Raw genomic sequence first — 23,777 nt, forward strand, 5'->3', positions numbered from 1 at the left:
CCATAAGATCCTAGTGCCCCTGAGCCACTTGTGAGGTTAAGGGGTTCAAACCATGGAACATTTTTAATGAATCGCTTCCTGGGCTGAGAAGGTCCCAATTACTGTGTCTGTGCTCCATGCGGGAGCTGCAGCTTCCCTGTGGTGGGAGTTCTGCTTTCCTCCATCCAGAAAACAGGGAAGAGGGGATCCCCCACCCCAATGTCACTTTTGACTCTACTTGGACTCCATGGAAATTGTCCCACCTGCCAGTGAGGTTGCCCCTCTCCATTCTGGTTGGGCCACAAGAGGTGGCGTTTGAGACCAGTAGGAGCTGCTGAGAGTCTGAGGCCCGGGTCCTCATCCTGTACCTGGGGAATGCTGCAGAACCAAAACGTCCACCATCCAAATGGATGTTTTGTCTCCCCAAGGCCAAATTACCAAGTGAAATGCAATTATTAGATGCCGTTTCCTTTTTATTTCATTATGTTTTAAAGTCATATTTCATATTATAGTTTTTAGCATATTATTATTCCTACTACCTATTTTTGCTATTGAAAGTGTCAACTAGGTCATGAAATGTCACAGATCTGCTCCACATGTGACGTTTATCTGCTCAGTCTCAGTTTCACTATTTGTAAATAAGGAAAATATTAACCCTGACTTCCTTGGGTGGCTGCTAGCATTAAATGGACTGATGGTGCAAAATGCTGGGGAGAGGCTGCATTCCTTAGCAGGACTGATGGGAGGTATGGGTTTGAGAGAACTCTGCTTTTTCTTTGCACAACTTGACGTGAGGGTCCTATTTCTGGCATTCAAATACTGGGCTTCTGATGCTTTCATGTGTCTTGAATTTCTTGAAGAGTCTGGAAGAAAGGCCTGAACCAGCACGGTCTCTCAGCATGAGCACCAGCCCAGCCATCTTCCCAGGCCATGGGAAACCAAAACCAGGACATTCACAATGAGACACGCCATGGTTATTCTTCTTCCTTTGAAAAAAAAAAAAAGAAAAAAAATTACATCGTTCTCCTTTTGTGCCACTGCAAACATTGCGACATTTTTGGCGGGAAGGGGAAGTTATTTTGTGTATGTGTGAACTAGAATTTTGATAGACAGGGTAAGTTGCAATCCAATTCTAAACTATAGATTTTCAAGCAGATTGATGCAACAAATTGTTAGCAAATAGCAGTTTGCAATTTGATGCTAATTAGACATAAGGCAAATATGTGCCATGACAAATTAGCAGCGAACCATACTGCAGAGGATTAGCAAGAGCTGGCACAGCTTGAGCCCGGCTTCGCACACCTCCCTGTCGCCGTCATCGGCGTCACCGTCGGGGCCTGAGCCAGCCTCGCCTCTCTCTGAGCAGGAAGCTGGGGAGGGGCCCAGGAGCATCCCAGGCCAACGCTCACAGTGCTGCTCTGCCTCTTCACTTTCCACCCCTGCCTGCCTGCTGGTCAGCGTGTTCTCTCCTGAGACCTATGGAAGCTTCTGGGACACTCACATGATATACATATATTTAGGTTATAAATATAAAAATAATCCTGGTAACATTAGAACATACACACAAGCAAACAAGAAAAGCAAAGCAAAGAAAAGAAGAAAGAAAGAATGAGAGAAGGAGAAAAGAAAATAAACCCAAAGATAACCACTATTACCACTATTAGGAATTTGGTATTCATCCACTGAAATCTTCATTTCCATGAATAAAAGTATATATATATATATGTATATGTATCTAACATGCAATATATTATATATGTAATTATTATTTAAAACAAAAATGAGCTCATACATATGTTGTTTGCAACCTTTGTTCTCACTTAATTTTACATTACGTATATTTTCTCAAGTCCATGAGCACAGATTCATATTAAAAAAATAGCTACATAGTGTTTTCTTTCATTAATTCAACACTAGGTTAGTCACCCATCCTTTACTGTTGGACACCTGGATTGCTTGTAGCTTTCAGCTACTGTAAACACTGTAGCATTAGAGGGCTTGAAAATTCATTTCTGCACACGTGTAATTATTCCTAAGGATAAATTCCCAGATAAGGAGTGATGGAGTCACAGCAGAGAGTTTGTATGAAATTTTTTCTCCCTCAGAGTAGCCATTTCCTAAGCCCTAACACTGGTTATTGTTTTAAATCTTTGTTAGCTAGACATACCTCCAAATGTTGCCCTGTTGACATTTGCTTACCTTTGTTTATTAATAGGGTCATGTCTCAGGTCCTCACACTCCCTACAAATAATCACTGGAAATTGAATTCATGCTCAAAATTGCTTTGCTAAATTTCTCTGTCATACAGATTTCCATGGAATTTTAAAACCATGGGTTCTATGGAGATGATGCTAATACTGTGGCTGTCAGGCTCGAAGAAAGTGATGCAGTGTTTCTCAAACTTGACTCATCAGCGGTGCCTGTGAAGGTCTTCAGAATTCAGGTTCCCCTTCTTACTTCCAAGGTTCTGGTTCAGTGGGCCTTTGGAGGGGTGGGGATGCTTCCCAGTTACTTCTCATCTTCAGAGCATCTTTGGTAAACACGACTGGAAGGTGCATAACGTGTGTAGCATAGTCCTTCCCTCCACCATAGTAACTGTTGCTCCTGGGAGGTGAGGGGATGAGATCCTGGAGCCAGAGGGCAAGAGAGAGATTTTCCAGGCTGTCCTTACTGTGGAAAGAAGGGCAGGATCTCCAACGCTGGGCCCTGGGCCTCTTGGCATGCAATATAGAGACCTGGGTTCAAAGCCCCAGATCTGGACCCTCCTATTTTTGTGAACTTAGAAACATACCTTAACTTCTCAGAGCCTTGTGTCCTTGTCTGCAAAATGGAACAAGAGAGGCATAAATAATGCATCTCCAGCATAAAAATTAGTAGTTCTGTGTGTACTTTCCCATTTGAATGAGCACGGCACGTGGACATGTGTGATGAAAATGTATGAGAAGTTGTAAAGTGATCTGAAATTTCGTCAGGTACCATGAGGATTTGTATGGAAGTTGAAGATCTCATTATTTTCAGTAATAAGTTTGGAAGTTGTGTTGTTTTGGTTCATATATTTATAAATATGTGTGTCTATGTCTGTTTCTGCACAGACACATTCAAGGCCCATATACGGGTGAGCATAATCCCACGTGAAAATGAGTAGTAAGCTCTTTAGAGGCATTACATTTTTCTTTAACTTTAAAGTTTTTATTGAGATATAATTAGTATATCACAAATTCACTCTTATAAAGTACATAATTCATTAGCTTTAAATCTGACATCCAACTTAAAACAGTTAAGTTTAACAGTTTAATGATTATTCTCATCAGAATGGACTACCTTATTGTAAAACTATTTGTAAATCTCCTTGACTATTTATTGCAATTTTAAATTTAAAAAATCATTATAATAATTTAAAAAAATATTAGAGAAATAATCATGCTATGAATACCTTCATAACCTGAGGATGGATATGGGAGTGATATACATATATATATAAAATCATGTTTGTGTTGGAATTTTCTTTTGACCCTAACACTGTCATTTTAAGTATATTATTGGTTAAAATTTTTTTTTAAATTGAAGTATAGTTGATTTATAATGTTTCAGGTGTATTATATTTTCTAACTGATCATTGCTTTCCTTCAGGAAAGTGATTAATTTCTTAATGTTTATTATTTGGCCACCTCTCTAAAGTTTATTATTAGCTCAAATGTATAGTTTTCTTTTTTAGGTAAACATTCATAAAGTGTGTAAATAATGACCCTTTTTCCTTCTCCTTTCCTAAATTTATATTTTTTATAGTTTTTCTTATTGCTTTGGATAGAACTTTCAGAAAAATGCTGAATAATGGTGGTGATAACAGGCATCCTTCTAAAGATTTTCCCCCTAAAGGAATGATCTGGGGCTTCCCTGGTGGTGCAGTGGAATCCGCCTTCCAATGCAGGGGACACGGGTTCGAGCCCTGGTCTTGGGAGATCCCACATGCCTCGGAGCAACTAAGCCCATGCACCACGACTACTGAAACCTGGGCGTCTAGAGCCCATGCTCTGCAGCAAGAGAAGCCACCACAATGAGAAGCCCACACACTGCAATGAAGAGTAGCCCCTGCTCGCCACAACTAGAGAAAGCCCGTGTGCAAAAACGAAGACCCAAAGCAGCCGAAAAAAAGGGAATGATTCAAATGTTTTATTACTAGGTATAATGGGTGATGATTGGTTTGAGAAAGGTTTTTTATTTTTTGAGTCCTATAAAAGAGTTAGTATTTTATTTTTAGTATTCTATGCATTAAAAAATGTTAGGAGTGACTGTTGAATTTTATCAAATGTCTTTTCCTTAACTATGAATAATATTATATGTTTCCTTTGTCATACCTGATATTCTAAATTATATTAATATTATATTTCCTAATGTTGAATCATCCTTACTTTCCTTGAATAAAACAAACTTGATAATGGATCATTTGCCATTTTAAATATACTGCCAGATATGATCAGTCGAAGCACTTTAGGCAGAAGGACTAGAAAGTCAAAGCTATGAGTATAGAAAAGCATCTGGAATGTTGACTTAACTGAGTAGATTAGTTGGTTTGGAACACAGGGTATGTGAGAAGATAGTGGGAAATAAAACTGGAAAAATAAACTGAGATATGGGTACATAACACCTTGAATCCTGTGTCAAAGGTCTAAATTCTAGATATATAGATTGATGATGACATTTTGAACCATGAGAGGAGGTGAGAGGCTCAGGAGAGTGTTTGGAATGAGATAAGAAAACTCTGATTAGAACTTTGAGAAGTGCCAAACTTTTAGAACTCTTGAAAATGGTGACAAGGACCTATGAGGTCAGAGAAATAGGAAGAGAACCAGAAGAGAGCAGCAGTAGGGAAAACAAAAGGGGAAAGAGCTTTAAGAAGAGGCCGTGGTCAATGGTAGTGAAGTGAGATGAGAAATGAGACATAGGTTTGGAGTTGGTTATTAGAAGATTTTGATGTAGTAGGTCTAGGTTAGATTGAAAGAAATTAAAGAGTTAAGAGATATTGGTGAAAGGGAGGCAGTAAGGATACTTTCTTATCATGATGATTATTATTATAACATTATCATAGTTATTCACACCCAAATTGTTGACATATGATCCAGACATTGCATGAAATAATTCAACAATATTAAAACATTATGTGGTTATAGGAACACACATAATTATGGGAGCAAAACCAATGAAGTGGAAAAACAGCAGGAAACAACTCAGGAAAACAGTGTTTAATTTCCTTCTTAAGCCCTCTGGGGGAATTCTCCAGACAGTTTTGAGAATGATCAATAATGAATGTTGCTGTGAATTTATTTTCCTTGCAAATCTTTACTTAAACAGTATGTAATAGGCTGTAGCCTGCCAGTACTCTGGACTGCTTGGACTGGTGGGAATCCCTGGGGTTTGGGGAGTTGGTTATGACCAGAGAATATCTTTCTTTGCATAATAACTAGGCCAGTCTCTGGCTGCTGTGAGCTTACAATGATGGTGGTATCATCACTAGTGTATCATTGTTTTCTGAGTTTTTAGAATCATTGGTCACTGATGAGAGTCAAATAGGTTTGTGAGTGATTTACTTGAAAGATATCAAAGAGATTTGTATTTATCCCTATCATAATATTGTTCTAACTTCTTGAGTTCAATTGCTTTTTAAGTAGGTGAGAAAAGGGTGGATGTTACAGCTAGAAACCTAGAAACAGGCAGAACCCACAAAAGGTCCTATGGGTAGTTTTATGGGAATGTATCATTGTGGTATTTGAGGATGATGCTAGTCTTTTACTTCTTTGGGATATGCACATGGGAAGCTGCCACCTATTTGACCTTAACCCTCAACATATGTGCCACATAGTTACATCAGTTGCCCCTTACAAAATGCCTGGCAAGTTATTTCCAGAGAGAACAGATTGAGACTCCTCACATAAGTTAGTGGAGCACAACCTCCTTTTATTTTTCTAGTCATAAAGCTTGGAGACTAGCTGATCCTACTCTAAGACAATAAACCTTGGCCTCCACTTTACATCAGTCAGCTGAACTGTCTTCAAAAAGGCAAACCCCTAGTATGTTCTCCTCCCATATCAACCATGAGATTCTGAAACACTATGATTGGGGTAAGGCCTAGGAATCTAAATTATTGACAAGTTCCCTGTGGATTAAGACATGGGTGATTCTCAGTTTACTGTTTTAATTTCAGCAGGGTCTGTAGTGATGTCCCCTCTTATTCCTGATATAGATGATATGTTCCTCTTTCTGTCTCTCTATGTCTCTGTCTGTCTTCTTTTTCTTAGTACATTTGGTGAGAGGTTTATTATTGTTTTATTGATATTTTCAAAGAACCAGATTTGGTTCCATTAATTTTCTCTTAGTGCCCTGTTTTTAATTTCATTGATTTCTGCAATTACAGCAAATCCCCTACATATGAACAAGTTCTGTTCCAAGGGTGTGTTCGTAAGTCCAATTTGTTCGTAAGTCCAAAAAAGTTAGCCTAGGTACCCAACTAACACAATTGGCTATATAGTACCATACTGTAATAGGTTTGTAATACTTTTCACACAAATAATACATTAAAAAAAACAAACACAAAAAATAAAGAAAACATTTTTAATCTTACAGTATGGCACCTTGAAAAGTAGAGTAGTACAGTACTGGCATGCAGGGGCTGGCATCAAGTGAACAGGCAAGAAGAGTTACTGACTGGAGGAGGGAGAGGAGGTGGGAGATGATAGAGCCAAAGGATCGTTAGCAATAGGAGACAGAAAGCAAGCTTCATTTTCACTCATGCCTGATGTTGATGGAACGTATGTTCTCATCTTTGAAAGTTCATGACTTGAAGGATCATATGTAGGGGACTTACTGAATTATTTCTTATACTTGCCTTGGGTTTTATTTGTTCTTTTTTCTAGTTCCTTAGAGGCTTTGGTTATTAATTTCAAACATTTTTTCTTTTCTGTACAAACATTTAATGCTATAAATTTTCCTCTAAACACTGTTTTAGTTGCATCCCACAAACTTCAATATTGTGTATTTTTCATTTCTGTTCAGTTCAAAATAGTTTCTAATTTCCCTTGGTTTAACTTTTAACTCATTTGTGTCTTTGAATTTAGGGCAAGATTCTTTAAGACAGAATGTAGTTGGGTAATGTTTTATTTTTTAAGTCCACTCTGACAATCTCTGCCTTCTAATTGGGTGTTTAGACCATTTATGATTAATGTGATTATTAATACAGTCATGTTAAATTTACCATCTTGATAATTGTTTCCTATTAGTCCCACCTGTTCTTTCTTACTTTTCCTTTCTGAATTTAGAGTAATAGAAGATGTATTATGATGATTCCATTTCATCTCCTTTCTTGGCATATTAGCTATTACTCTTTATTGTTTTATTTTAGTGGCTGCTTTAGGGTTTATAGTATATATCTGTCACTGATCACAGTCTTCCTTCAGTGATATAATACCATTTTTCTTATGGTAGAGAACCTTACAATCACTTCCATTTCTCCTTCTCTTGGCCTTTTTGCTATTGTTATAATATATTTGACTCCTACATATGTTATATATGCCACAATATAGTCTGCCTTCCCTCCTTCTAGGATTCCAACATTAGTCCACTTAAACTCTTCCTACATAACAATCTTTATTTTTTCAGTCGTCTTTAGATGTTCAATGTGGGCCCTTCTATGTCTCTCCGTATCATACTCATTCATTATTTTACTTTATTGAACATGTGGAGTATATTTATAATATCTGTTTCAATATCTTCGCACTTAAACTTTGTAAGACGGGTAAGGAACAGCCTTTTGACTGAGGCTACTATTGCCCCAATATTGAGGCAATACTCTTCTAAGTACTCAACAAAATGTCCTGTGTGTTATGAAGCTTCTCTAATCTGGCTGTTGTGAATTGTTTTTAGCCATATGTGACCTTTGAAAATTTTTGCACCTGCTGCTTTCTGGTGGTTTTACCCTGGTTTGGGGTAATTTCCTCACACAATTGTACTGATCTGTATTGAGCTGAAGAATTGAGGGGACCCCTCTATAGATCTCAAGAGCAGAAATTTTTCCTCCTGAATTCTTCCCTGTGAATTCTGGCTTCCTTGGCTTTCTGAAACTCAAAAATTTGTCTTCTTACTCAAGGGGCTTACTGGGTTGTTTGGATTCTCCTTCCTTGTTGCAATGTAGTCTGGGAACTCTCCAGGAAGTAACCGCAAGCTGTTGTAGGGGTCACCTCATTTGTTTTATTCATTTCAGGGTTACTGTCTCGTGCTGTCTGAAATCCATAGTTTCAAACAGTTTACAAAACTTTTAAGGCAGGAGAGTAAATTTAGTTCTTGTTTCTCCATCATGGTTATAGATGGAATCTACCTTCGCTTTTAAAGATATTTTCAGTAATAATATCTATTATTGATATTTATTGATAATTATTGAAACTTATTTCCTGACATTTCCATTTTGTCCTGATGTCCATCATTTTTCTATAGACTTAGCTGTCAGTTCTACTCTTGCTCCTTTTAAGGTAATATTTCTTTTCTTCTCTGGATGCTTTTAAGACTTTTTCTTTGTTACTATCACTTGAACTCTGATGTTCTGAGGTGTAATTTAAAAAATATATTTATCATGCCTACAATTTGTAGAGCTTCTTGAATCTTGCTTGGATATCTTCTAATGAGTTGTTGCTGTTATCTTGGCAAATTATTTCCTCCAATTATTCTTGGCCATTATCTCTTCAAATATTGCTCTTGCTCCATACTCTTGCTTCTCCCTTCATTGTATTCAAATATAGGTATATTAAACATTTTCAGTATTCTCTATATGTCCCTTATATTTCATTCTGTATTTTCTACACATTTTTCTCTATGTGCTTCTTTTTACTTATAGTCTATGGTTCTACTGTTCTACTTTCCAGTTCACATTTCTCTCTTTCGCAGTGTTCAATTTGTTACTAAATACTTCTTTTGAGTCCTTAATATCATTTAGTAAATCTTTTAGATCTAAAATTTACATTTTTCTTTAAAATATATTTTAAATAATTTTATAAAATAAAGAAATAAATAATTTCTATAAAATAATTTTATAGAAATTTTAATAAGAATTGTATAATTCTTATAAAAACATTTTTTAAAGTTCTCTTGGGAGAATCTCATCTTGTCTATTTCCCTAGCACATGTTAATCACAGTTATTTTAAAACTAATGTCTGATAACTCTAAACCTATGAGAATGTTTCTATTTAAATATTTTTTCCTCCTCTTGGTTTTATTTCTTTTTCATACTTGATAAGTTTTTATTGTATGACAGACATACTTCCTGAAATAATACAGAATCTTTGGGTGATATTTACCAGTGCTCTGCCTCATTGCACAGTTTTGAACTTTAATTTTTGTATTTCCAGTGTGGTAAAATTATTGAAAGCTCCCCTCAGCTTTTCTCCCACTTTCTGCTTAGCCTCAGGGAATCTAGCTTCACAAAACTTTGGAATCATCAAGTGTCTCAAGGAGAAAACTGATGTAGAGTGCCAGGCAGTCACTCTCAGGGAATTTGGCCATTTACATGTAGCTACAGGGGCAGTTCTGAATTCCAATTTTTGTCTCCTCACTCCTGTGATATAAGAAGAAATTAAGCCCTGGCTTCTCAGGCTCTTGCCGTTTGTAGCCTAGAACTGGTAAATTCTTCAAAGGAAAAATCAGTAAGTGGAGTTTGGGGCTCATTTTCATGGCTCTCCCCATTTTTTTTCCAGGATTAGGCCCTTCAATCTTGACTACTTCAGGAGCTCTCTGATTAAGCAGGTATTTCTTGTTGCATTTTACCTGGATTTTATAGTTCAGTAGAAAATTAATATGCCATTAGCTACCACATGAAAGTCCAAAGGGGACATCTCCTCGAAACTCCACAGTACCCTTTGGACTTTAATTTTTTGTCAGTTGAAACAATGGATGTGATATCATTTTGTAAACTCTTAAGAGCTGGACCTATATGTGAGGAAAGGTGACTAAATCCATTCCATTCATCTCTGTAAGTAGCATTTGTATCCAGCATCCATCTGAGATTGAATTTTACATAATTTAAAACTACAAGAAAGGAGAGGTGGCAGATATTTGGGCAGCTTCCTCTCTCTTCCATTATTGTACTCAATTATCTCCTAAAATTCTTAGCAAAATTTGTTCAAATATACTGATTTCTTATTTCTAAACAGCCTGTTTATGTTTGTCTAAAAGGCAATTTTTATTTCATTTTTTCTTTCACAATTTTATAAATATTGCTTAATTGTCTTCTGGGATTGAATGACACATTAGTAATATTTGGGGACAACTTCATCCCCTTTGCCACCAGCTACCATAAATATCTTTATTCATGATGAATAATAACTGTACATGTTTATATCCCCAAATCAATCATTATGCACTAATATTCCCTGGGACATATGAGACCTTCTGGAAGATAGCTTCACTTCTTACTTCCTTGCCTGAACTAATTCTAAGCTGGTATTTTCTGACCTGGGATCCCTGCATCCATAGAGATCTTTAAAAAAAGGAATGAGGATTTTCCAACTATTTCAAAAATTTTAATGGAAAATAGTAAATTTTCTTAAGAGGTATCTTAAGGATAAAGAAACTATCAAGTATCTAGTCCTTGTCTTGAAGTGTATCAGTTCAGCTAATGGTGGTCATCTCGGGGTGATCTGCATGTCTGATTGGCAACCACAAACCTTTGATTATAAAAAGAGTAAGAAATGCATTAATTGTTATGTTGCTTTGTGTCATAGACGAAGTGTTTCAAAGCTTGGGGTTCATTAAAAAGATAAAAGTAGGTTGTTGATCACATAAAGTTTGGTAACCACAGCTTCTTCCAAGGGGGAATAGTCTTTTGTCTCATTCTGAAATACGTCCATTGACAGGTATTATCCTGAATCAACAGTGAAGTAAGGAAGTTCTCTATTCTTCCCATAACATAGATGTTCTAACTGAAATGTACCACTTAGCTACGTGGTTCTACTTTGTGATTCACGGGTTTTATGTATATATATAATTATATATAATTATAATTTTATATACATATAAAAATTCTCCTTTGTTTTCTTTGTCTGTTTGCCTCCTCCAGAGTTACAATTATTTCAGGATGATACTGATGTAATGTAAAGATGTTTTGGCACACAGGAATGAGGTTTGAAGTACAAAGCGTATAAGCAATCAAGATTCTAGACTAGACCATTACTGTGCAAAGTTTTCTTTTGGTTTTGATCAACTGTATTTCAAGAAACCAACTGAATTTTCATTTAATGTGTGCATAGTAACAGTGGCTCATATTTTCATTATTTTCCCCACCCTTTTTTTTGCATACAAAATTATCTCTCCTGAAATTATTCAAAAGAAAAAGAATTATTACTCCAAATCCCAGTGATTGAGGCAGGATTTGCTTAATTATGTCTCATATGCACCATTTTGTGGGCTATAAGACAGATGTTTAATGAAAACTGATGTTTGCTGCCTAAGAGATTATAAAATTTTTAAGGGATTTAAAATTACTACAGGTAATTTATTGAATATTGGGTGTAATATTGGCTTATATACATGAGACATGCTTAATCTTAACTATTATCTGTACAGTGGTTTTGTTCAATCATCTGTCAATATCTCTGTTCCTGAATGTAAGCTCCTGGAGGTCAAACTATACCCTGTGAATTATTTTAAACTGTATTTTCTACAGAGACAAGCAGCTCTGAAATTTCTTCCCTTTATTCCAGGTGATGTTGTCTAGAAAGCAAACACGTTTCCACTGACACTGGAAATTCTTTCAAGAGGTCTAATGCACCAGGTATCATTCAGATAACTGGTTGTTTATCTAAATTGTTTAGCTTTGGACTGAAGTAATCAGAACTTTAAAATATGTCTCTGAAAGGCAGGATAAGGTCTAGGAATAAGAGGTAAATAGAAGTAAGTAGCACTTACAGAGCATGGGGAGATTTTTGCTTGTACAGCAATTTCTAAAAATTATACCAATATCTCATTGAAAAAATGAAACACCAACTGGTCCCTTTGACTCTTTTGTGAATCTTCAGAACACATCAACAGTGAGATTATCTCTTCCAGGTCATAAAACTTAGTTACCATTGGTCTTATATTGGGACTGTCATGTTCATTAATCCATCCGTTCATCAATCCCTCTAACCAGTGACATAATCATGTCATATGTGAAAAAAGGCAGTTTTGTTTCTTCCCTTTCAATCATGTATTTTTTTTCCTTTTTATTTCTTTTTGCACTAGGTAGGACTTCCCAATCAAGGGGAAAACACCCAATTTCTTACCTTAAAGTGTGATGTTAGCTGTTGTTTTTTGGGTAGATGTTCTTTATCATACTGAGGAGATTCCTGGTTAACTGAAAGTTTTTATTATGATTGGGTGTTGTATTTTGTCAGATGCTATGCTGACCTAATAGAGTGAATTAGGAAGTATTCTTTCCACTTCTATTTTCTGGAAGCAAATAGGTATAGTTTCTACTGTAGATGTTTGGTAGAATACACCAATGAACCCATCTGGGCCTGGTGCTTTCTTTTTCTGAAGGTTGTTCATTATTGATCCAATTTCTTTATCAGATATAGGCTTATCCATAGTATCTGTTTCTCCATGTAAGTTTTGGTAATTTGTGTCTTTGAAGGAAGTTGTCCATTTCATCTAAGTTATCAAATTTATTGGCATAGATTGGTTCACAGTATTTCTTAATTATTCTTTTAGTGTCCATGGATCAGTAGTGATGAGCCCTATTTAATTCTGATATTGGTAATTTGCATCTTGTTTCTTTTTTTCTTCGCTAGCCTGGCTAGAGGTTTATTAATTTTATTGATTTTTTAAAAAGACAGCTTTTTGTTTCTTTCCTCTCCTTTATTTTCTTGTGACCATTTTATTGATTTCTGCTTTAAAAAAAAATATTTCCTTCCTCCTGCTTACTTTATGTTTATTTTGTTCTTCTTTCTCTGGTTTCTTTCTTTTTTTTGATTTTTTAAAAATTCTTTTTCAAATTCTTTTCCCATTTAGGTTGTTACATAATACTGAACAGAGTTCCCTGTGCTATACAGTAGGTCCTTATTGGTTATCTATTTTAAATACAGCAGTGTGTAGATGTCAATCCCAAACTTCCAAACTATCCCTTCCTCCCACCCTTCCCCCCTGCTAATCATAGTTCATTCTCTAAGTCTGTGAGTCTGTTTCTGTTTTGTAAATAATTTCATTTGTATCATTTCTTTTTAGATTCTGCATATAAACAATATCATACAATATTTCTCTTTCTCTGTGTGACTTACTCCACTCAGTATGACAATTTCTAGGTCCATCCATGTTGCTGCAAATGACATTATTTCATTCTTTTTAGTGGCTGAGTAATATTCCATTTTATATATGTATCACATCTTCTTTATCCATTCCTCTATTGATGGATATTTAGGTTGCTTCCATGTCTTGGCTACTGTAAACAGTGCTGCAATGAACATTAGGTTGCATGTATCCTTTTGGACTGTGTTTTTCTCTGGATATATGCCCAGGAGTGGGATTGCAGGATGATATGGTAGCTCTGTTTTTAGTTTTCTGAGGAACCTCCATACTGTTCTCCATAGTGGCTGTACCATTTTTCTGGTTTCTTGAGGTAGGAACTTAGATTATTGATTTGAGGTATTTTTTTCTTTTCTAATGTAAGCATTTACTAACATAAAGTTCCCTCTCAGCACTACTTTAGCTTCTTCCCACAAGTTCTGATATAGCCTACTATTATTTTCATTATATTCTATGCATTTTTTATTTTCAGTGAAACTTCCTCTTTGACTCATAGATTATTTAGAAGTGTGTCATTTAATTTCCAAGTGTTTTGAGTTTTTCTGTTGTCTTCCTGTCATTGATTTCAAGTTTGATTCCTTTATGGTCAGAGAACATAGTCTGCATGATTTCAATTCTTTTCAATTAGTTGAGGTTTGTTTTATGACTCAGGATATGGTTTACCTTGGTAAACAATGGATACTTGAAAGGCACATGTATTCTGCTGTTGTTGCAGGGGAATGTTCTATAATTGTCAGTTAGATCATGTCAGTTGATCAGCCCTTCTATATGCTTGCTGATTTACTGTTTAGTAGTTCTATCAATTGCCAATAGTGGGGTATTGAAGTCCCAAATATAATTGTAGATTTATCTATTTCTTCTTTCAGCTGTGTCAGTTTTTGTTTTGATGTTCTGTTATTTGGTGCATGTACATTTAGGATTGTTAGATCTTCCTGTGAATTGATTCATTTATCATTATGTTATGTTCTTCTTTATCCTAAACAATTTTATTTGTTCTGGTCTATGTTATCTGATATTAGTGTAGCCATATTTTCTCTCCTTCCTTCTTCCCTCCCTCCCTCCCTTCTTTCTTTCCTTCCTTCCTTCCTTCCTCTCTCTCTCTCTCTCCCTTCCTTCCCCCTCCCTTCTCCCCTTCTTTCTTTCTCTCTCTCTCTCTTTCTTATCTGGATTAATGTTTCCATGATATACTTCCCCCCCACCCAGTCTTTCACATTAACTTACCTAGTCATTATGTTGGAAGTGAGTTTCTTGTAGACAACATAGAGTTGGGTCTTCGTTTATTCTGCCAATGCCTATCTTTTAGCTGTTGAATTTAGACTGTTTACATTTCAGTAATTTACATTTACTTTAAGTAATTAATAGTATAATAAGATTTAAGTATGCTATTTTATTATTTATGTTCTATTTTCCCCTTTGTTTGTTTTTAACTCTATTTCTTTTTTGTTACTTTCCCATGGGTCAATTGAATATTTTTAGAGTTTCATTTTTGTTGATTTATAATGTTATTGAATATATCATTTTGTGTAATTTCCTTACTGGTTATTCTAAATATTACCATATGCATAATGTTTTACCACTTCAAGTGAAGTGTAACAGTCTATTTCCCTTTAGGTCCCTTTACTCACCCCACTTTTAAAATATAATTGTTTAAAGTAGTTCCTGTATATACATTGAGTGCCATATCAGATGGTGTTACAACTTTTGTTTCAACCACAAAGAAACTCATGAGGTAAAGAATAATCTATTATGTTTACTTCTATTTTTACCCATTCCATTGTTTTTATTTACTTTCTTAAGGTCCCAGCCTTCTTCTATTATCTTTTTCTTTTTATCTGTTTTGAGAACTTCCTTTAGCTGTTCTCAAAGGGTAGGCGTGCTAACAACAAATTCCCTTAGTTTTTATTTGTCCAAATGTGTCTTTATTTCTCCTTTATTATGAAGGGTAGATTTGCCAGATATAGGAATCAAGGTTGACAGATTTTTTCTTCCAGCACTTGAAAAATATTGTGTCACTTCCTTCTGGCCTCTACAGTTTTAGATGAGAAATCCACTGTCATTCAAATTGGAGTTTCTTTACAGGTAATGCATCATTTCCCTCTGCCCCTTTTAAGGTTATTTTTGTTGTCTTTAGTTTTCAGCAATTTGATTTATTATGTGTCTTGGTGTGGATTTCTTTGGATTTATCCTTACTTGGAATTTGTTCAGCTTCATGAATCCACGGATTTAGGTTTCCCACCAAATTTGGGAAGTATTCAGCTATTATTTCTTTTAATAGTTTTTCAGTTCCACTATCTCTTTCTTTTCTTCCTGAAACTTACAGTATGGAAGTTAGGTCTTTTGTTACTGTCCCACAGATTCTTGAGGCTCTGTTAATTTTCTGGTGTTCTAATTGAATAAACTCTATTAATTTGTCTTCAGGTTCATTGCTTGTATCCTTTGTCATCTCTAACTTACCATTGAGCCCATCAGTGGATTTTATATTTTTGTTATGATATATTTTATTTCCATAATTTCCATTTGGTTCTTTTTTAATGACTTCTATTTCTTTGCTTGTATTTCTTATCTTTTCACTTGCTTCATGAAAATTTGTAATCGATTTTGTTGAAGCATTTTTATGATTGTCATTCTAAAATCCTTTTCAAATAAATTCAGCATCTCATTCATCCTGGCATATTGGCATCAGTTGCTTATATTTCTTTGTTCAAATTATGGTTTCCCTGCCTCTTGGTATGAAGAGTGGATTTAGATTGTATCTTATACATTTTGACTATTATATTAGGGGACTTGATCCTATTTAAATCTTCTATTTTGGCATCTGTTTAGGCTATTGTACAGTCTGGACTATTTTTATGGGCTTCAGTTCCAATGGCAGTTTAGTATTCTGAGCCCTTGCAAAGCTGCTCTGGTCTGCTTCATTCTTTTGATGCAACTAGGTCTCCCAATCAATCTCTGCAGGTATAATTTGTAGGGACAGACGGTGCTTTCTTGGGATGCCTGCTGATGCTAGGTGACATTCTGAGAGGAGAGGCAGAAGTTAGTGGACCTGGGTCTCCTTATTCCCCTGATTGGAGACTGGGGAGATATAGTGCTTTGCTGCTGCTGCTGTTGCTTTCAGATTGGACTGTCCAATTCTGTTGCTGACATTGAAGACAGATCGGACCCTGGTTATAAAGCAAGGGTTGGAACAGCTGGGCTTTGCTACTACTACTGCCGCCTACAGATCAGAACTTGAGGCCCAAGTTGTGAAGCATGGTTGGAGTTTCCCACCAGGTTTTTGTTGGGCATCCCCCTTCCCAATCTCTTGGCTTCATGTGTGTGTGTGTGTGTGTGTGTGTGTGTGTGTGTGTGTGTGTGTGTGTGTATGTGTGTGTGCATATGCCTGTAGGTAGTTCCAGGTTGCAGACTTCTCTGAAACCCAGTCTAGAATTATACGGAAAATAGAAAGAAAACCTGGGGGTACTCATCATGCCATCACTCAAGTTCTGAGATTCTTGGCCATTCCACCCTCTTCTTTTCAGCTTTCAAAGCTCTTTTATCTTGTGTGTTGAATTATTTCCAAGGCATTTAGTTGTTTTTAGAGGGCACAGGCAGAGGAATATGAGTCTATGACTCTTGTTCATGAAATGGAAATCTGGTCTACATTTTAAAAATTGAGGTATAATTGACATATACCATGTTAGTTTCAGGTTTTACAGCATAATGACTCTATTTTTATTCATATATTGGGAAGTGATCACCACAAAATGTCTAGTTAACTCCATAAGAGTTGCAATATTATTTTCTTATGATGAGGACTTCTAAGAGTTATTCTCTTAGTAACTTTCAAATATGCAACATGGTGTTATTAACTATAGTCACCATGCTGTACATTATATCCCCATGACTTATTTATTTCGTAACTGAAAGTTTATACTTCTTCACCTCCTTTACCCATTGCTCTCCTTTTGCACCCCTACCCCTGCCTCTGGCAACACCAATCTGTTCTCCGTATCTATAAGCTTGCTTTTTCTTTTCTTTTCTTTTTCTTTTTTAGACTCCACATATAAGTGAGTTCATACATTACTTAGCTTTCTTTGCCTGACTTATTTCACTTAGCATAATGCCCTCAAAGTCCGTCCATCTTGTCACAAATGGTAAGATTTTATTACTTTTTATGGCTGAATAATATTCCATTATATTTATTTAGACACACACACACACACACACACACACACACACACACAGACACAACATTTTCTTTATCTGTTCACCCATCAATAAAAACTTAGGTTGTTTCCATATCTTGGCAATGAACGTAAGAATGCATATATCTTTTTGAGTTAGTGTTTTCTTTTCTTTCTTTTTTTTTTTTTTTTTGATAAATACCCAGAAATGGAATTGCTAGATTATACGGTGTTTCTATTTTTAAGTTTTTGAGGAATCTCCATATTGTGTTCCATAAAGGTTTTACCAATTTATATTCCTATTAACAGGACACAAGGTTTCCCTTTTCCCTTGCCAACACTTGTTATTCTTGTCTTTTATATGATAGCCATTCTACCTGACGTGAGTTGATATCTCATTGTGGTTTTGATTTGCTTTTCCCTGTTGATTAGTGGTGGTGAATATCTTTTCATGTACTTGTTGACCATTTGTATGTCTTCTTCAGAAAATGTCTATTCAGATCTTCTGACCATTTTTAAAAAATTGAAATAGTTGACATGCTATATTATGTTAGCTTCAGGTGTACTAAATAGTGATTTGCATACATTATGAAATGATCACCATGATAAGTCTAGTAACCATCTGTTCCTATACAATGTTATTACAATATTATTTACCATATTCCTTTTGCTGTATACGTATAACATTCCTTTGGCTTAATTGTTTTATAACTGAAGGTTTGTACCTCTTAATCCCCTTCACCTATTTTGACGACCTCTATCCCTCCCTTCTGGCAACCACCCATTTGTTCTCTGTATCTATGAACCCCCTTTCATTTTGTTTGTTTGTGTTTTGTTTTTTAAATTCCATGTATAAGTGAGATCATATGGTATTTTTCTTTCTCTGTCTGACTTATTTCACTTAGCATAACATCTTCTAGATCCATCCATGTTGTTGAAAATGGCAAGATTTCATTTTTTAAATTGAATTTTTTTTTTCTGTTGAGTTGTATGAATTCTTTATATATTTTGGATATTAATCCCTTATCAGATATGTCATTTTCAAATGTTTTCTCCCATCAGTAGGTTGTCTTTTTATTTTGTTGATGGTTTCCTTTGCTGTACAGAAGCTTTTGCGTTTGGTGTAGTCCCTCTTGTTTATTTTTGTTTTTGTTGCCTTTGCTTTTGGTGTCAGATCAAAAAAAATAATGACCGAGAATGATGTAAAGGTGTTCACTGCCTATGTTTTCTTTTGGGAATTTTATGGTTTCAGGTTTTACATTCAAGTTTTTAATCCATTTGAGTTACTTTTTGTGTATGGTGTAAAATAGTGGTCCAGTTTCATTCTTGTGCATGTGACTGCCCAGTTTCCCCAACACTATTTATTGAAGGGAGTGTTCTTTTTCTATTGTATATTCTTGGCTCTTTGTCTACATTTTAAACATTGAAATTAAATAAAACAATGATCTTTTGTCTTTTAATCCAATGGATGTGCCTTTCCATTGGGTAAGGAAATCTTTGGGATCCAAATGGAAGAATTGTTCTCAACTCACATAGGGCCCTCTTTCTCCACTTCTGGTCCCCACTAGAGTCTTCTGACCCTTCTGCTTGCATTTAATGCAAATACTTTGTAACTTTGCCTTTTGGCTTTATGCCTGCCTTAACTAGTTCATCTGCTTTATTACTGTCTATCCCTGATGGACCCTCACTTCTGTGATGGGGACCTTTTGTCTGCTTAACTCACTCTGTCCCAGGCATAAATTGGAGCTCTGTGCAGATGGAGTACTTTATAAATGGTTTTGATTATGGTGGCGTGGGGGACCAGAAATGACAGTAGCAAGAAGAAAGTTGATAAATCCTGCAGCACTTATGTTGGCCACAGTCCCTGTGTTGATAGTTTTTGACAGTAAAATCCACCCTTATCTGGCTGCTGGTTGACTCCATGGGATGCTGGCTAGTGTCCAAATTGACCCTGGGAAGGAACCAAGGCTGCTAGCCCATCTGAAGGAGCAATATTTAGGGACAGTTACTCCTGAGAGCTTTCCTTCAGGAGGGTTGCCCTGCACTGTAAGCCACTTCAGAGAACTTCCAGGGAATGTTTTGATGACCCCACTTTCAGGGGTCAGGGACATCACCTGTTACATTCTCATATCCCTAGAGACTCTGAGTTGCGAGGATTAGCCAACTGATGAACAAAGGGGCAGCAGGCCAGAGCATGTATATGGTTAGGAGCAACATATCAGCCCCTGATTTGGAGAGGGGCAATCTTAACTGGGCTCCTGGATCCCAATGAGACAATCAACACTGAACATCCTTCCAGGCCCAGTCCCTGGAAGGGGCATCCAGGACCACCTGGATCACATTTGCAGTGGGCTGGCCAAACTCTAATCAGAGTGGCCCTAATTAAGAAGTGGCAGGTTTGGGGAGGGAATAAACTCCAATCCCAAGCACAAGGAGCTGGGAGAAGACAGGGTCTGGGAGCTGCATTGGTGGTGGCTCAGAGTCACAGCCCTATTGACAGAAGGTGTCACGTGAAGTGGGAGCTTGGGAGTGGAGGCTTGTGCAAGGACCTCAGGTGTGGCAGAAGGTAGAATCACCAAATGGTCCATGGGGTAGAATCATCCCTACACAGGGGAACCAGTTCTCCATCCACTGCCTCCCTGATTTCCTCTCTTTTTCTCTTTTCCCTCCCTCACACTCAATAGACTGCTTCAGCCTCAGGGCCTTTGCATATGTTGTCCTCTCTGGCTGGAACACCCTTTCCCTAGATCTTTGCATGCTGGCTCCTTCTGGTCCCACAGGTCCAACGCAAATGTCACTGCCCCATGGAGGCTTCCTCTCCCCACCCATCATACCTGGACTCTCTATCCCATTGTCCTGCATTGTTTTGTACCACATGATCTCAAGTCACTTTGCTCATCACTCTTCATTCTCAGCCTGCCTCCGCTAGAATGGAAGGCCCTGAACATGGGAACTCTACATGGCATTCACTCTGTGTCTCCCTAGGACCCAGCCTTACGCCTGGCATCCTCAGTTGAATAAACGAATGTGCCCACTGTACACCAGGTTATTTTTCCCAAGACATTGTTTGACACAGCAAGAAAACTGCAGATAAGAATCTCAACCCTGTCAGAAAGCAGAAGGATTTGTTTGGGAAAATGAAACAAAATATATTTTTAAGCTGCATAAACATATGATGAATGCTAACAAGGTATTTTCAAAATAAGAAGCACATAGAAACAGCTTATGTTTCTGGTCAAGTGAAGTTGTAATCAAATCGTTATCAAAGCAAAAGAAAAAAAAAAGAAATCAAAATGAGTCAGAAGAGTTTTTTGGAAAGAGTCGGCAACTTGACTGACGTGAAGAGGTTTTCCATGTTAATTCTTGTTACTTCTGGGGGACACGAGTTCTCAGGAGAAGCAAGGTGAGGTCCCAGCCCACTGGCACTCTGGAGGGGCAAAGAAACATGGCCTGCCATTCGCCACCATCTTGCTCTCAGGCCAAAAGAACTTCCACACAAAGGCTTGCCTTGGAGGCTGTGCTTTGCTGTCCAGACCAGCAGAAACAGCTTACCAGCAGAAATGCTTAATGACTGAGCCCGGACTGGGGCAGTCACGCGGTTGCAGCTTTGTTCCTAAGAAGCCAGCCAATTAGCAGTTCTGGTTATTATTTACATTTCATGCAATATATCACTAAAACTGTGTTGATGATTTATCATTTATATTATGGTATTGTCAGCATAATTTATTCAGATCGTGCTGAGATACCTGCAAATTAAGTAAAAGAAAAAGAAATGGCTTTGAATCCAAAGATATTTCTTAGCTGCTTCTCTCTCTCTCTCTCAATGAGGATATTTGTTAAGAAAAATCATGGAGGGACTTCCCTGGTGGCACAGTGGTCAAGAATCCACCGGCCAATGCAGGGGACATGGGTTCGAGCCCTGGTCCGGGAAGATCCCACACGCCGCGGGGCAACTAAGCCTGTGCACCACAACTACTGAGCCTGCGTGCCGCAACTACTGAAGCCTGCGTGCCTAGAGCCCGTGCTCTGCAACAAGAGAAGCACCGCAATGAGAAGCCCGCGCACTGCAACGAAGACCCAACGCAGCCAAAAATAAAATAAATAAATTTATTTAAAAACAAAGAAGAAAAAGAAAAATCATGGATCACTTAGCTATTAAATTATCCCAGGATCATCTGTATTAAAAGTTTACTTGGTATTCTTCTTTGGAGGATGACTTGGGCTTTCATTTGATTTTCTTCTGTATCATTTGCTTTCAGTCTCAATGTTTCAAAGCAAAACAAAACCCCACAAAAATCCCCCAAAACACCAACAAACAAAAAACAAAGTAAATGCAATTGTTTTTAGAGTAAATTTGTGTGGATTAATATGAGACTAGAGGCTTCTCTTCCAATTTATAAAGCATCCTTATCTTCCGCCTTATATCCTATCTGCCCCACCCCCTGGGAAATAATTGTAGCTTATCAGAATTAGAGATAAAATATTCTGGGTGTTGAAGCCATGAATCATCTAGGCATTATAGAAAAATAGTCACTGAGCTAGAGGCAGGGTTTGGGGGGTCAGAGCCCTGGTTTCTAGTCCTGGCTCTGCTCAGCCTGTGTACGGCACCGGGTGTCACCGAAGCTTCTGATTCCTAAGTAGTGGGCGTGGCGTTTCTCAGAGTGTGATTGGTAGCTCTCCAGCACTATGCTCATGGGGCCCGCCCCAGCCTGTGGAAGTTGGTTGTCTGGGAAGGCACACGGGGTCTTTTTGACACGTGTCGCACGTGATACTTCTGCACACTTGAGTTTGACAATCAGCAGGCTAGGATATTCCTATGGTCCCTTTCAGCTCCAATCTTCTTAGAGTTCTAAATATAACTATATGTTGTATTTTGCATATTCCTGAAACTTTATATAAGAAACAAACTTCTGGGGATTGGTTCTTACTTAAAAAGCTGAATGGTTTCTGGATATATATATATATTTTTTAAAATATTTATTTATTTATTTTTTATTGTTGCCTGCTTTGGGTCTTCATTACTGCGCGCGGGCTTTCTGTAGCTGCGGCGAGTGGGGGCCACTCTTCATTGCGGTGCGCAGGCCTCTCATTACGGTGGCCTCTTTTTGTTGCAGAGCACGGGCTCCAGGCGTGCAGGCTCAGTAGTTGTGGCACACGGGCCCAGCCGCTCCACGGCATGCGGGATCCTCCCGGACCAGGGCCCGAACCCATGTGCCCTGCATCGGCAGGCGGACTCTCAACCACTGTGCCACCAGGGAAGTCCCGGTTTCTGGATATTAAAGAGGACTCTGAAATCAATTGCTTATGGTATGAATCGTCTTTCATAATACGAATCCCTCCCCCACGTGCCACTGATTGATTAATTTTGGGTTTTTTTCAAGTGAGGCCCCTGTGTGTCTCCAAGCACACCTGGCAGGTGTGTGCAAGGCAAAGGGTGAAAATCACAGAACAGCCATTTCAATTTCACGATGCCGAGCCAGTGGTTTGCACCCAGGGCAAATCTGATGATGGTTTGAAACCTCAGGAGTCCCCAGGCTATGCCTTTGGACAAGAACATGTGCTTCTCTGAGCCTCCCAAAATGCCAAGTCCAGACCGAATCATCTCCCCGGGAAGTTATGTAAGGACTTCTCTTAGTTCCCAGGGGAAATAGCACTCTATACACTTGCCAGAAGATTCGGGTAAGGACAGAACCTTTAGTTTTCACCCAGAATTTCAGGGGACACGTGGCATCAGCCTTGGGATGTAGACCCACTGGCTACACCATAAACACCAGGTGACCTGCAGGCAGAAACGACCCCCACCACTTCCCTCTGACTGCCCCGTGGCCCCTGCTTTGAGAGCTGTATATACAAATCCCTTTCACACTAGCTACGAACTTGCCACTCTTTGACCAGGCTCATTATTCGGCTGTTACCACCAACAGACACCACAAAGCCATTCTGTCTCTAGCAGTGCTTGGTGGGAATCTCTTTCTCTACCCGGAGACTCCAAAACATGGTCAGGGCCACGTTTTACCTTTCTCTCCTGCTGGTCCATGTTGCAAGAACTTGGCAAAGGCTTTGCCGATTGCCTGAAACCATGGTTTAGGTGGTGCCTATTGTTGTTCACCAGCTATACCTGGTGATGGATAATTGAAAGGTGGTCACAATAACTACCAGTGGAAGTCCTGCCTGTGTGTAGAGAATACTCTATGTTTTCTCTACTTATCCCATTCGTTCTCCCTCTTCTTTTAGAATGTATTCCATCCTTTCCCTTCCACTGGATCCATATGGTAGTCAGCACCATTAATGTTGTAATGCCGATGGGTTCAGTCGTG

The 23,777-nt window shown here is 37.8% G+C and overlaps 1 long non-coding RNA gene across 4 annotated transcripts in view; it reads left to right on the forward strand.

The window, feature by feature from the left end:
• Nucleotides 1-23,777, forward strand: part of LOC309837230 — a 107,447-nt gene that overhangs the window by 56,513 nt on the left and 27,157 nt on the right. For 3 of the 4 annotated variants that reach the window (XR_014298233.1, XR_014298234.1, XR_014298236.1), the window contains exon 3: nucleotides 22,575-22,761. The exons of the other annotated variant lie outside the window; for it this stretch is intronic. This is a non-coding gene — a long non-coding RNA (uncharacterized lncRNA). Of the gene's footprint in view, nucleotides 1-22,574; nucleotides 22,762-23,777 lie in introns of those variants that run through there. 4 annotated transcript variants of the gene reach the window in all.

The sequence above is a fragment of the Grampus griseus genome (assembly GCF_964374135.1).
Source record: "Grampus griseus genome assembly, chromosome: 19".
In the NCBI taxonomy this organism is placed as follows: domain Eukaryota; kingdom Metazoa; phylum Chordata; class Mammalia; order Artiodactyla; family Delphinidae; genus Grampus; species Grampus griseus.